The sequence below is a fragment of the Heteronotia binoei genome, chromosome 1 (assembly GCF_032191835.1).
Source record: "Heteronotia binoei isolate CCM8104 ecotype False Entrance Well chromosome 1, APGP_CSIRO_Hbin_v1, whole genome shotgun sequence".
Lineage (NCBI taxonomy): Eukaryota > Metazoa > Chordata > Lepidosauria > Squamata > Gekkonidae > Heteronotia > Heteronotia binoei.
In genome coordinates this window covers 28,903,875-28,919,398 of record NC_083223.1, presented here as the reverse complement: position 1 = coordinate 28,919,398, position 15,524 = coordinate 28,903,875, and the positions used below count along the sequence as shown (strand labels likewise).

Genomic DNA, 15,524 nt, shown 5'->3' with positions numbered 1-15,524 from the left:
ACTTTCTTTCTTTCTTTCTTTCTTTCTTTCTTTCTTTCTTTCTTTCTTTCTTTCTTTCTTTCTTTCTTTCTTTCTTTCTTTCTTTCTTTTCTTTCTGCTTCTCATTTATCATTCTCTGCCTCAAGCATGACAATTCTACGTGGCAAGTAAGTGTGCCTTTAATACCACTGGCTAATGGGTTGTTTTACATAACAACAAACGGAAGTTCAAAGGAAGGGAAAGAGGTTGATTGCAGCTCCACTTTCCCTGTGAATGAAGCTTCAAAAAGTTAACATTTTTAAACATTGGAAATAATCTGAATTAATCTGAAGATAGATACTTAAATCAACCCGGACTATAATTGGATATCTGTTAAAGAGGCTATTATTTGGTTGCAATATGGTCTGGACAAAAATGAGATATATTTTAGAGAGATTTCTCTTTGTTGTTTGATTGAAATTGAAATGCTAACACTCAAAATCTCAGCTGGAGGAGATTTGGAAAGATGGACTATCTGGGTCTCTGAGCTACTTTTCAACTTGGATTAATAGACTGAGTTTGTTGACAGAGAAAAATGGCTTTGCGAAGCGAAATCTTTTATAAAAAAGACATTTTGAGCAGTATAAATTCTCTGAAGCAGGATCTTGGTTCATTGACTGAGTTGATTAAGAAACAAATGGGAGCTTTTGTGCTGAAAGCTGGCAAAATCTAAATTCTACACGAGCAGAGTGTTATAGAGAACCCGGTGATGTCTGTGGAAGTGAAAAGATGGAGTGATTTGCTGGGAAATGTATGAAGAAGCTAGCATATGTTAAAATTGTAATTTGGCTCATCTTCTTCGTGGTCTCTGTGCATCACACTGATGGGAGTAGGCGCCAGCGCCGACCTCGATCGGTAAACATCAAAAGCTGCGGATTTCCACGGCGACGTCCCAGTGCGCATGCCCGGCAGCCCCCACCGCGCATGCTCACTGGGACAGGAGCGGACATCCCGCCAGTTCTCTTCTGACCGCCGCGCTGATCAGTCGATCTTCTCTGCCACGGTCGGTGAACTTTATCTTTAGATATTTTTTCCTCTATTGTTGTTAGTTAGATAGTTGTAGTTATAGTTATAGTATAGTTGTAGATAGTTAGTTATAGCTGCGGGAGAGCGGGGTAGTTTTTCCCGCCCTTCGGGGCCCCCTCTCCCTACTTTCGTTTTTTCCCGCCGCTAGCTTTCCTCGTATGGAAAGACAGTGGGGATTTTTCCGCCGCTGCTCCTCGTGCGGGAGTAAAATTGCTCCTCCTGACGGGCACGAACTGTGTTTACTCTGCCTGGGCGAGTGGCACCGTCCTGACTCCTGTGTTCATTGCGCTAAGTTTTCGTGGCAAACCAGGAAGAACAGGGCGGCTCGACTTGCGGCGGCGTTGATGGAGCAGGCTCTTTCTCCATGTCGTCAGCCGATGGAGCAGGCCGAACAGCCGTCTGGTCAGTCCGACCAGTCGGCGCCAAAGCTGGTCGATACCGACCAGGCCCCTTCCGATGCAGATCGCCCTAGAAAGAGATCGGGCTCGGCGGCTACTTCGGAATCCTCGATGCCGGTTAAGAGGCGCAAAGAGGACAAAGGGGCGCCTGTGGTGAAGGCGAAGAAGGACTAGAAGCAGAGACACAAATCGGCGCCGCTCTCAGCACCGGTGTCTCCTACGGATCCTACGGCTCCGATCGTCCCTCCTCTCAAGCTCTTCGCATCCCCGATACGCCAATCGGGCACCCCATTGGAGTCGAGGTCGACCCAACTAGTGATCTCGGACTCAGACTCGGAGATTGAGTCGGGCCAACGAATCGGTACCGATCGCAGCCCTCTCGGCCGAAGCACTCCTCGATCTAGCCCGTCGGTTCAGCCAAGTGATCGGCATCGAGACCGTTCAGCAAGCAGGTCCCGATCTCCTCACCGCAAGGACGATGACAGATCGCCACGCGGAGCTCCAGCCCAGGTCCCGTGGGACCAAAGACAGTGGCAGTACTTGTACGGGGCCTATCCAGTCCAACCACCCTATCCATGGCTGCCACCACGACAAGTTGACTGGGACCAAACCTCCGAAACATCCTATCGGTCTCGCACTTCCTTCCGCACAGTGCAGAAAGCCCCGTCGGTGTCGAAGCCTCCAGAGCCGCGCAGGAAGGAACAACAGCAGGCCACCCCGTCGGTGAAGCCCAAGTCGACTCCGACAGCTCCAGTGTCCCTGAAGCCGGTGCAGCCGTCAGATCTGTCCGACTCCTCGGGCGAGTCCCCCAGGTCGCGGGGTGGTTCGTCGCCCGACGGAGGACCATCGTCGCCGGACGAACCATCGCCGCCGGGGAAGACCTCGGAGGAACAGCCTATCTCGCCGTCTGAGGACCTCAAGTCCTACGGCGACTTGATAAAAAGAATGGCCCAAACCCTCTCGTTACCGACGGTCCAGCCGCAACCCGTCGTTACCGACACGGTGTTTGATATAGTCCAGCAGGACACATCCACTGCTGTAGCGCTTCCTCTCACCAACGTTATGTTACAGACTGCCAAGTCCTCATGGGACAAGCCGGCGTCCACGCCTGTGTCCTCCCGCAGGCTGGACCATATGTACAGGATCCAGGAGTCATCGGCGGAGTTCCTGTACGTTCATCCCAAACCGAATTCTGTAGTAGTGTCTTCCTCCTCGAAGGCAAAAAAGACTCACTCCATGCCCCCTGATAAGGAGGGGAGGAAGTTGGACGCAATGGGGAGAAGGCTGTACTCCACAGGCTCTCTGGGAGTCAAAATTGCGAACTATGCGGCCTGTATGGGCAGATATCAGTACGCCCTATGGGACCAAGTCTCCACCATACTCGGTTCTCTCCCTGAACAGGCAAAGACCGCACTGAGGAAGCTGCAAAAGGAGGGCATGACTCTGGCAAAGCAGCAGCTTAATACGGCGAAACATTCCGGAGACACGTGCGCCAAAGCATTGACGACGGCCATTTCCCTCCGTAGACACTCCTGGCTCCGGTCCACGGCACTGCAACACGACACGCAGGCATACATGGAAGACCTGCCTTTTGATGGCTCAGGGTTGTTCAGCTCTAACACGGACTCAGTATTGCAAGAGCTGGACAAAAGCATAAAGACGTCAAGGAACTTGGGAGTGTCAAGCCCTCGTACTCCAGCCAAGCGGCAGTGGCCAAAGACGTGGCACAAGAAGCCCTACTCGAAATCACCGGAAAGACAGTGGCGTTCCAAACAGTCGGCGTTTACTCGGCCCCAGTACCAACAAAACCCCAAATATTCTCCTCCCTCTGCTCAGACACCCAGGCAGAAGGGATCCAAACAGAAACAGGGCCTTTGACTGCCTTCCATCCCTGGGTGGCCCTGTGGACTCGAACCTCATCCGACTGGCACGTTTTTTCCCTGCCTGGGCCCGCATTACGTCGGACCACTGGGTATTGTCAATTATTCAACAGGGCTACGGGATAGAGTTCTCCGACCCTCCACCCACCCCGACCTTCGTTTACACCCCTCCTTCGCAGACCCTCCGGGAGGAGGTACGCTCCCTCCTCTGCAAGCATGCGATCGAAAGGGTCCCCGCGCACCAGCTGCGGCATGGCTTCTACTCCCGATACTTTGCAGTCCCAAAACGGGATGGGGGTCTCAGGCCCATCAGGGACTTGCGGGCCCTGAACCTGTTCGTAAGATGCGACAAGTTCAGGATGACAACTTTGCCGTATATCCTCCCGCTACTGGGACCAGGGGACTGGATGGCCACGCTCGATCTGAAAGATGCGTACTTTCACATATCAATTCACCCCTTCCACCGGCAATTCCTTCGCTTCACAGTAGGGGAAGAACACTTCCAATACAGGGCTCTGCCGTTCGGGCTATGCACGGCCCCGCGAGTGTTCACCAAGGCTATGGTGGTGATAGCCGCACACCTGCGGCTGCAGGGGATAACACTCTTCCCATACATCGACGACTGGCTCCTGGTGGCGGAGACCAGGGAGTCATTGCTGCGGCACATAGAGATCACCCTAGCCCTGGTGGAAGAGCTGGGCCTCCAGATCAATCAAAAGAAGTCCCATCTCCAGCCTGCACAACGGGTGCAATTCATAGGGGCTATACTGGATACGCAAGAGTGCAGGGCGTTTCTCCCTCCCGATCGCGCAGACGCCATTGTCCAGACGGTAGCGGCTTTTCAGCGGAATCCGGTGGTTTCCGCAAGGAAGGTCCAGAGGCTTCTAAGACTCATGGCAGCCACCACGGCGGTGCTCCCCTTTGCAAGACTGATGATGCGGACACTGCAGCTCTGGTTCCTGCAAAGCTTCAAGTGCAACCGGGAGCCGCACTCCCGTCTCCTAACGGTACCTCAGGATGTTCTGGACTCCCTGAAGTGGTGGGGACAGAGGCAGCGCCTAGTGGAAGGGGCGCCCTTCTACAAGCCAGCGCCCGCTCTAACGATCACAACGGACGCATCCCTGTGGGGGTGGGGAGCCCACATGGGAGGAGTATGTGTCGGAGACAGGTGGCCGACTCACCACAGTCAGCAACATATCAACCTGCTGGAGCTACTGGCCGTCTTCCATGCCATCTTCTCTTTTCAACCCCTCCTGTGGGGACAGTCGGTAGCAGTGATGACCGACAATACCACGGCGGTGGCATACATCAACAGACAAGGGGGGACGGTATCCCGCAGCCTCTGCCAGCTGGCCATCAGGATCTGGGAGCTGTGCAGGTCGCTGGGGGTCTTCCTGCAAGCTGCACATCTGCCCGGCATAAAGAACGTGCAGGCGGATTTCCTCAGCCGCCGGGGAGCCCTATCCCACGACTGGGAAATGAACTGGGAATTTCTGGACCCGGTCTTCCAGAAGTGGGGGACCCCGGAGCTGGACGTTTTTGCCACCAGACACAATGCAAAGTGCGGCCTGTTCTGTTGCAGGGGGGAGCAGATCCCTTGGCCCTCGGAGATGGCCTCCTGATACCCTGGACTCACCACACGGTGTACCTGTTCCCACCCATCCCGTTGCTTACCAAAGTTGTGCAGAAACTCTTACGGGAGCGTCCACGGGGGATCCTGGTGACCCCGTGGTGGCCGAGACAGCACTGGTTCCCCCTGGTCCTGCGCCTGTCCAAGGAGAGGTTTCATCAGTTCCCACAGGCCCCGGACCTCCTGTTTTCCCACCAGGGACGGGTTTTACATCACGATGTTCCGCATCTCCGGCTAACTGCCTGGCGCCTGTGATCTCCGACAGGGCACAGTTTGTCATGTTGAACTCTAGAAAATCCTCCACAAGGAAGTCGTATGCGGCCAAGTGGGCGAAGTTTGCTGAATTTGCGTCAGGTCGCTCTACACAACCCATCAGAGCGGGACTGCCTGTAATCTTTGACTTCCTGATTGCATTACTTGACAGGGGCCTGGCCCAGTTGTCGGTGCGTGTCTATCTGGCGGCCATCTCCGCGCAGCACGATCACATAAAGGGTCGGTTGGTCTTCACGCACCCGGACACCAAGAGGTTCCTCAAGGGCATGGCAAGATTGTACCCGGCGGTACGCAACCCCGCTCCAGCCTGGGACCTGTCCCTGGTCCTGAGGGCCCTAACGGGGAAACCCTTCGAGCCAATGGCCTCCTGCTCTCCACACCTATTGGCATGGAAAACAGCTTTCCTAGTGGCCATCACATCTGCTAGGAGGGTGGGAGAACTGGCGGCACTGCGCTGCGATGCCCCCTACCTCATTTTCTTGGCGGACGGGGTGATGCTCCGCCCTGACATCAAGTTCCTATCAAAGGTGATCTCACTGTTTCACCTACACTCAGAAATCTTCCTGCCGGTCTATTTTCCGTCGCCGGCCAACGACGCTGAATGCCGTCTGCATGCTCTGGACGTGAAACGAGCGTTGTCCTTCTACCTCCATCGCACGAACCCGTCGCGGAAGGGCCCTGGACTGTTCGTTTCATATGCCGGGCCCTCCGCGGGTCAGCAGATATCCTCACAACGATTGTCCAAATGGATCACGGGGACGATCCGCCTGTGCTATCTGCTTAGCAAGATGCCTCTCCCTGGCCCACTCCGAGCTCACTCCACGCGAGCGGTGGCAACCTCGGCTGCTTTCTTGAGGGGGGTGCCCCTGCAGGACATCTGTAAAGCTGCCACGTGGGCATCGCCACATACCTTCGTATCACACTACGCGCTGGATCTGAGGTGGAGACAAGCTTCCTCCGTGGGCCGCGCTGTGCTGCAGTCGATCTCCTCGTGATGGACCGTCGCACCCGCCTCCGGGTAGGCTTGAGCTTGCTAATCTCCCATCAGTGTGATACACAGAGACCACGAAGAAGATAAACAGGTTTCCTACCTGTAACTGATGATCTTCGAGTGGTCATCTGTGCAGTCACACTACCCGCCCGCCTTCCCCGCTGCTGACGGTCCCTCCTGAGGGGCTGACGCGGCGGTCAGAAGGAACTGGCGGGATGTCCACTCCTGTCCCAGTGAGCATGCGCGGTAATCCACAGCTTTTGAAGCTTACCGATCGAGGTCGGCGCTGGCGCCTACTCCCATCAGTGTGACTGCACAGATGACCACTCGAAGATAATCAGTTACAGGTAGGAAACCTGTTTTTTGGTATTCCCCAGAGCTGAGGCAGATAAAATGAGAACTGAGACGACTAGAGAGAGTGTGGCGGAGGGCCTGAGATGAAGCTACAAGAACATTCTATATGTCATTTATGAAGACCTAAGAGATGGCGACAAAGGCAGCAAAGAAGGAGTTCTATGCTGCCTCCATCGCTTCTGCAAAATCACACCCAGCTCAATTATTTAGATTAATTCAGTCTTTAATATCTTTGCCTCAGGGCATGCCAAAGGTATTGTGTGCATGTGCATGCTTGTCAGGAGAATGTGGGAGTTACTATTCATGAAATTGACTGAGAATGCTGCATCAAATGACAAGTTATTTGGAAATGGGAGTTTTTCAAGTTTTTGCTTACCAGTCTTCTGTTATGACAGTATGTGAAGCCTTGATTATGGGCAAATGAAGCTGTGGACTGAAGAAGGTCTATCTACTGAAACCAGGTCCTCCTTCGCTTCGGCTATTTCGACAATAGAGGGAAAAGACGTTTTGTCTTGAATTTTTGTGTTTGTAATACAAATTTATTCTGACACATTGTGGCAAGAGAGTTATGTTTGAATAATTGATTCAGCAATTGTTTGGTGCTACACATTTTTCTTCCTTGTTTGGACTCAATCAAAGGCCTGGCAGAACAGCTCAGTTTTAAAGGCCCTGCAGAATTGCATCAAGCTCCACAGGACCCTGATCTCCAAAGGAGCTTGTTCCACTAGGTAGGGGCCATGACAGAAAATGCCCTGGCCCTGGTTGAGGCTAAATGGACCTCTTTTGGGCCAGGGATAACCAGTAGATGCTGATCAGTGGAGCACACGGTTTCCTGGGGGGTGTATGGGGGAAGACAGTCTCTTAGATATGCTGCTTCCTGGCTGCTTGAGGCTCTAAATGTTAATACCAATACCTTGAACTGGTTCCAGTACTCAATTGGTAGCCAATGCAACTGGCAGAGCACTGGCTGCATGGGCACTGAAGTTGGCAGGTGAGCCGCCTCATTCTTCACCAGCTGGAATTTTAGGTCAGAGTCAAAGGTAAGCCCATGTAGAGCCAATTGCAGAAATCTAGTCTGGAAGTGACCATTTTCAAGTTTTCAGCATGGCAGGATCCTTTGTGGAAAGGTAAGGGACTAATTGCCTGACCTGCTGTAGGTAGTAAAAGGCAGATCTGGCCATTGCAGTGACCTGGGCCTCCATGATCACCCCAAGGCTTCTCACTCTCAGGATTGCGACAAGAGGTGCCCCCTCAAGGGTGGGAAGCTTAATTCCCAAATCAATTCTGCCCCAAGCCAGACACAAGACCTCCATCTTTGCTGGATTAAGTTTCAGCCAACTCCTTCGCAACCATTCAATCACAGCCTCCACTGCCTGGTGCAGATTTTCTGGGTGGCCATCCATCAACAGATAGAGCTGGGTGTCAACAGCATATTGAGTACGGATGGCAACCTCCGTACCAACTGGGAGGGAGGCATAGCTTTGGTGAGAGGATTGCCCCTTGCAGCACACCACATTCCATTGGGTGCCATTGGCCCTAAGTGCCACCTTCTGTCCTCAACCCTGGAGAAAGGAGGAAAACCAGTGCAAGGCAGTCCCCTGAACTCCTAAATTGGTGAGGTGGTGGGTCAACAAGTCATAATCAATAGCATTGAATGCTGCTGTCAGATCTAATAATAACAGCAGCGCCAAGCAGCCTCAATCCAGGTGTCTCTGGAGGTGATCTGTGAGGGGCGACCAGTACCATATCCACCCCATGTCCAGGATGGAAGCTGGACTAGAATGCGTCCAGGACAGATGCTTCATCCTGGAAAACCTGGAATTGCTCAGCCACCACTCTCAACTACCTTACCCAGAGAACAGTAAGTTCAACACTGGGTGGTAGTTGGTCAAACCATAGGGTCCAAAGATGGTTTCTTCAAAAGCAGATGTACCACTGCCTCCTTCAAACCCACCAGAAAGATCCCTGGCAGAAGGGATATGTTAATAATCTCTTCCAGCGGGGCTCAGACATCATCCTGGCAGGCCTTGACCAGCCAGGATGGGCACGGGTCTAGGAGGCAGGATCCTGTCAACATCATCCAAGGAGAGTTGGCTGAAATGGTCCAAATAAGAACCAGAAGATGGACAAGGGACTTCCAGTTCATTTTCTTTTTCAACTGCAGCTGGGAGCAACATGACTATCTGCAAAATGATTTGCAAAAGTCAATTCCTACTATTTTGTTTGCTCTTTGGCAAATTGGTAAGTGACCAAATAGTTCTAAATAGGGCTGGCACAAGTTTGCAGGCGCAGTGGAGGCTGTGTAGAAATTTTTCTTTGCAGTTTTCACTTCCATCTCTTAGGGCTTTCATAAATGTCCTATAACATGTTCTTGTCACTTCATCATGAGTATGTTGCCACCTTTGCTCAAGCCGTCTCATTCTCTGTAGCTCCAGGGTATACCAGGGAGCCAGTTTGGCACAAGGGTGGAAAGGGTGCCAGGGAACAATCTCAATGATGGCATCAGAGAACCAACTATGCCAGCCCTCTACCAACTAATTTAACATGGTGCTAGGGGGGCATTGATCCCACAGAGCTTCCTGCATTTGAATCCCACATTTGACTGCACAGGCAAGCATAAATTCACTCACTGCCTAAACCAAGAGGGTTTGGCATGCTTAGCCAGACCTTCAGGGCAAAGTGATCTGACCATGGAACTGGCTTAACAGTTTCTAGATGAACATTTTGCAGCAAAAATCAAATCAAGTGTGTAACCCACTTGATGCATGGGTACAGATACAAACTGGGTGAGCCCCAGTGCCTCCATGGTTGACACCAGGTCTCTGGTCTGTGAGGATGATGGATCATCAGCATGGACATTGAAGTCCCCCAGTACTAATAGTCTGGGTACTCCAAGGCCCACTCTGATATGGCCTCCAACAAGCCAGGCAAGCTGTCTGGCAGTGTGTTAGGTGGTCAGTAACCAACCAAATGGCCAGCACATTCAATGCTGGAGATTTTTGGTACAGGGAGCCCTGAAGGAAAAAGACTCTCGAATAAGCAATGCCACCACCACCCCCAATCTGAGACTGGTGGAGGACAAAGAACCCAGGATGACCATCTTACCCTCTTTCACCCAGGTCTCAGTCACACAAGCCAGATCTATTTTCCACTCTGCAAGAAAATCCTGCAGGACTGAGGTGTTATTATTAATAGTCCTGTTATTGCACAACTCCAGTGTCAGAGAAGAGTATAATTCCTTAGCTCCACAACCAGCATTTCTCAGGATATGGTGTAGATGGGAAGAAGTCTGAGCATAACCATATCTCTGATATCCACTGCTGTGTATTACTGAAATAAATAATACTAATTATGTTGTGTGTGTGCTCAATTTGGGGTAGGTATTTGTGGTTTTCCTCCATTGTGCAGGGGTTGGACTAGATGTCCCTGGAGGTCCCTTCCAACTCTTTGATTCTATGATCTTTCCCATCCCTTTTAGTGTAATTCCACCTTGTCCCACTGCTATATTTCCCCCACCCCCATATTAGTGGTATCCCTGACCCTTGCATGGCCTCCCTACTAGAACTTATTAGCCTAATAACATCCCAGCTACGTATCCAGCAGTGGGCCTTGCCTACAACCTAACCCAACCAGAGACTGCAACAACTGCAGACCTATTGGTGTAAACAATTCAATGGAAATCAGTTGATTCCTAGGCAGACCTAAAATACCAACAAACCACCTTCCCACCTCCCTTCCTGCTCATCCCCTCCCTACTAGCAGTAGGCAAAAAAAGCACAAGAAAACACAATAATAGATGAGAGAAATCAAATTCTCCTTTCCTACCTAACTGATTTTCCGGTAAAATTTCAACAAATGTGATAAGAGCCACCTTCTGCCAGCAACAATTTTAAAAGCCTTCTCCCTCTTTCCTTCCTAATTTTAAGAAAACCATGGCATTCCCCACTGACTGCTCTGGGGGAGTAGGAGTCTGAGGAAGCTCCAGTTGCCCTCCACACACACAAACCTCCAGATGCCCCTACCAGTCCCCAAGTTTCCATCCCACCATGTAGAGTCGTCCACAGGAATGGCTCTCACTGGGACACTAGATTTTCTGTTAGTTCGCAACAATCAAGTCATCTGGTGCAAGGCTAGGGCAAGGGATGTGCTATATTCCCATCCCTCTCTCCATCCAGGATCCCACTGAGTTGTCAAGGTGGCTGACAAAAAAGGTACCAGACCTAAGATCCTCCAGGGCCCTTAACAGGGTTCTACTCTGTTTTCCACTGCTGTGTATTGCTGAAATAAATAGTATATTAATTACGTTGTGTGTGCACTCAATTGATGTTGGCCTCCTTTTCTAACCAAAACCTACATCCTTTTTTGCAGTATCTTCAGTGATTCTGCCTCTTCAAAGTCTGTCATTTATGATAACCTGGCATAGTTGACTATAAGAAAATGTTATTTATTTATTTTCTGTTAAATTCCATTTATATTGTCGTAATCAAAAATTGTCACCGTGTGATAATGTTTGGACATACAAATCCTAAACAAAACAAGAACCTAAAAAATGTTTTCTTGGTAGTGGCATCTGATATTTAGTTTAAAATATGAAAGGGTATGAGGGGAAGCTTTTGAGAGCCTTTGGTTAAGAAAAAAAAATCACCAATCCCCAGAGCCTTTTCAGTAGCTGTAGAAGGGATTTCAATTGCATTATTTTGTATTTTAGGGAATGAAAATCACTAGCATTACAGCTCATTGTGAAGAAAAATACAATGGGGTCTAGAAAGAGAGTGGGCAAGTGCCCTCCCACCCTTGTTGTCTTCCCACACACCCAAGTGAAGACACCTCCCCCCCCCCCTCACACCTCAAGAGGAGCAGATCTCTGCCATCTGGAGAGTGATCTCCAGCCCAGTGGTTCCCCAGGAGGAGATGGCTGGTTTGGAGAGTGGAGTCTATGGCATTGTACATATCCACTCCTCCTTAAATCTAGTCTCCATGCTCCACCCCTCAAATCTCCAGGATTTTCCAACCTGGAGTTGGCAACTGCTGAGTCATGCTGGCTGTCATAGGAGGGCTGCTGCTGAACAGGAGCAAGCAGTCAGGCATAGTTAAGTCATTCCAGTCAGGTGGCATCAAGTCACCCAGAGGGTGCTGCCAGGCCCACGGTAGCCAATCTCCAGATGGAGCCTGAAGATCTCTTGATATCACAACTGAACTCCAGACAACAGATCTCTCTTCCCATCCTGGAGAAGATAAGTGCTTTGGAGAGTGGACCGTATGCCATTTTATTCACCTGAGGCCTCCCCTTTACTGACAGAAGCTGGTTGCCTAGCAACAGCTTCTGGCTAGGGGTGAGTCTGAGGGGAGAAGGGAAGAGAAGGAGTGACAGGAAAGAGCCATGGCCTGTAAAGAAATGCTCCCAGTGGGGCCAGGCGTTGCTGCCTAGTTTCATTACAGTGACTGCAGTTCCCTGGCTATTTCCGTGGCCTTTGGAAGCTGCGTGTGCGAGGAGTCTGTCTTTGTGGGCTACTGATGTGGCAGCAGAGGTCTGTTGCCTGCAATGCTTTTCGTGAGGCCTGTTGACAGATAGGACACAGAGAAGAGTTGGAGACGTATCTTGTCTCTGAGGTAAGACTGTTTTGGTGGTTTGTTCAACATTTCCAGGCCTGCAGTAGGCAGGGGCAGGGGAGTCAGCCAGTGGGAGGCCAGAGATGCTGATGAGCTGTGAAAGGCCAGTTATTTGCTGAGCGCATGGAATACACCTGTTTGCAAATGAGAGAGCTCCATTTGGCCATCACCATAGGAGAATCATATATAATGATGCTGTGTGGGATCATGTTTGGAAAATCTCAGCCTACCTTTCGGAATCACTTACCTAATCTACCTCATAGAATTGTGTGGATGAAGAGGGAGAGTGGTAAGTCAAGTATTCTGTCCTGAGCTCTTTGGAAGACAAGGAGAATAACGCACCAGAGGAATATCAGCTATACCTTTTAGTAGCCTCATAATTGAAAATGTTAGTCATTAGAGTTTGTAGCTAGCTGTGTTCTCTAATGTTCTCTAATGCCTGACACCAGGCTTGTCATTTTCTTCTTGCAGAATTCCACAGTCTTTGTGCTGCTGGATGTTTGCCTCTCACTCACCTGAAGACACTAGCCACTACTAAAGTTGAAAGTGGTTCTAGATGCTGTGTAGAAGAAAGGCAGCACAATTCTGTTGTCTCACGTCTCTTTTTCAACATCTTTCATTACTCAGTGATCTCCTCCAAGGAACTGACTAAGGACTTCACTGAGCCCAGAAAGAAGAAATCCAGTCTCTCTTTGAACATGATGCAAGATCCAAAGCTTCAAGAGTAAAAATTGCCCATATATACACTGAACTGATGGCTTGTTTTTCCAGGAGTGAATCAGATGTCAAGGAAGGACTTGGTCTAATTTATATTTGCTTTGCACTTTTGATCTGACTCTGAAGAAGAAAAACATTCTCAGTGAAATGTGGGTGCCAAACACATAACCCAGAATGTACAGGGCTTTGCTTTCAAAGTCATCCTCCTCTACGACTTTTATGTTTCATGACTGATTCAGACTCTGGTTTGGTTTTGTTCTGGCTATGTATATCAGTTGGACTGATTAGAAATGTTTCTGAATGGCTCAGTAATGTTTTTGATGACAATTTACTTCTGCTCCAATAATTTGCTTTAATTTAAAAGAGATTGTAAATTGGGCTAGATGATCTAAATTTAGGTGTACAGCACTGTCCTCCCCCTCCACTTTTGACGGTGTTATGAACTACAGTTGTTGTCCTCCACCTAACGTTTGGTATAGTTGGATCCTACCTGTGTGCTTGCCTCATTATTTCCAATGCTGTAACTGTATAAGCGTGTAGATATAATGTACATAACATTGTAACCTCCAAGTGCTGGGAGTCAGTATCTCCTGATACTGTACATCGAGGCATTCTAACTACTGGCACAGTTTGGGGTTGGAATGTTTTTCTTTAGAAATACTTCTCTGTGCAAAAGAGAGTATTTGTTAGGATTTCCCCTGCCCTTTTTAAAAAAATGGATGAAATCTCTCAAAACCATTTTTTTTTAAAAGTTACAAAATCCTTTCTTATTTTTCAGCACTACAGTAGTTGCAAACCATCTTTTTTTTTGTTGGGGGGGGGGACCTTTTTGGCCAAAGTTGCCTATATAAATATCTTTTAACGTCTGTTCAAATGAGCCCTTCGATCACTATGCTTATAAGGACTTTGAGATGAATTGCTGTTCCACTGTGATCTTCTGGTTGATGTTTCATGTTCCTTGGCATTGATTCAGAGAAAAGGAGTAGACAAGGCACACATGGTTGGGACTTCTTCCTTGTGAAAGTATGACTGGTCATGGCAAGTTAGTAATATGCTTGGCTATACGGGGTGGCGGGGACCCTCTCTACAAATGCTATCTCAGTATCTATAAGTTATTTCTTGGCTAGCATCATTTCTTGGCTTCTAACGCTCGTTTGGTAATTACTGATTAATGAAATGTGATGCTGATTGATCTAGGAGCAACAGTTAGAATTGGAATGGACACTATCATTCCTTAGTCATATGTTTTTGCATTTTTCCTTTGCTGCCACTTTGCTGATTTCTGTCTTCTCTTTCTTTCTCTCTCCACCTCCCCTTTGGTTGAGGGGGTCAAGGAATGTTGATAACCAACTTAAAATGACAAATGAATGAATATTGCTTATTTAGTGTGGTTGAATACATCACTCGCATACCTACCAGCTTGTCAAATCAGATTAACAATGAAAGCACCTGTCAAGAGGTTTAAAAGGCATAACTTGAGCTGCTTCTGGAATTCCGCTCTTTGCCTTCCTAGGTGTTACAAATTGAGTTGGTAAATTCCCTTTTTGGGTATCACAATAAATATGAGTTACCTGGATATGATCAAATGTAATAGAATCCACAAGAGGGCACATTCTCGTTTTCTCATATTTTAACTTTGTTGACAGTTAAGGAAATTATTTCTTCCCTCTCCCTCCTTCCCAACACAAGCTGTGATATGAAAGACTTTTCTGTTGCAGCCCTGAAGACAAAGAATTTATGGAGAACTGTCCTTTTTAAATGCATGTGTAAGATGAAATTCATGTTTTTCCATGAGAAATAATGGTATTTGAAGATGCAGCCAAAACTACTTTTGATTGTGCTTGGTGTAACATAGCTGTGGAGTTTGTGACTGGCACCCTAGGACCTTGGCTCCTGGAGTTAATGATAGTGATCCTGGCTTCACTCTGGACTTTGTTTCGCTAATCATAACTGAGCAGTGTATGTTCCTGCTAGATTAATGTTTCAAAGCACTGGGATAGTCTTATTCTAACATGTAATTATGTTTGCCAGTTACCTGTTTGGAAAGTTTATGTATGAACAGCTTATTTGACAACTGTTGAATTGTACAGATATTATTCATGATATAAGGCTTTGTACTGTGGAATGTGCTTAATAAAAAAAAAAAACCCTAAACTTCATTTGTTCAACATCCCTAACCAAATAGAAGCAGTTATTAAATTGTACAAACTGAATGAGTGGTCCTGATTGTGAATTAATGCTTTGAATAAAACTCTTCTCATGTTGCTTTGAACAATTCCCTCTTTCTCAGCAGCTCAGATTCTTTCAATTAGAATTGCAGCAAGGTAGACCTTGTTCTTGATGTAAAGCCAGTTTTATTTACAGATTGTAGCGTTGGAAAAGAACAAGGGAGGCCCAAGTTGAAATCCCTGCTCACCATGAAATTCTCTGTTTGGGTCAGTCATTCTCGCAGCCTAGCCTATCCCACAAGGTTGAGAGGATAAAATAGAGAAGAGTATGGAGAATAGGGTAAAGTTATGTGTTAACTGACCATACAGTGGAGGCTTCTTGGTTTAACTTCACCGTGTCGCCAGCTCAGAGTCATAGTCGAAGCAGATAATGTAGGTTATAAATTACCTTTACAAAAA

The 15,524-nt window shown here is 48.5% G+C and overlaps 1 protein-coding gene across 5 annotated transcripts in view; it reads left to right on the top strand.

Moving 5' to 3' along the window:
* Positions 1-15,051, top strand: part of FBXW11 (F-box and WD repeat domain containing 11) — a 412,946-nt gene extending 397,895 nt beyond the window's left edge. For all 5 annotated transcript variants that reach the window (XM_060232907.1, XM_060232882.1, XM_060232913.1 and 2 more), the window contains one exon: positions 12,652-15,051. The gene's annotated coding sequence lies outside the window, so the exon portion shown is untranslated. The remainder of the gene's footprint in view (positions 1-12,651) is intronic.
* Positions 15,052-15,524: the final 473 nt, after the last annotated feature.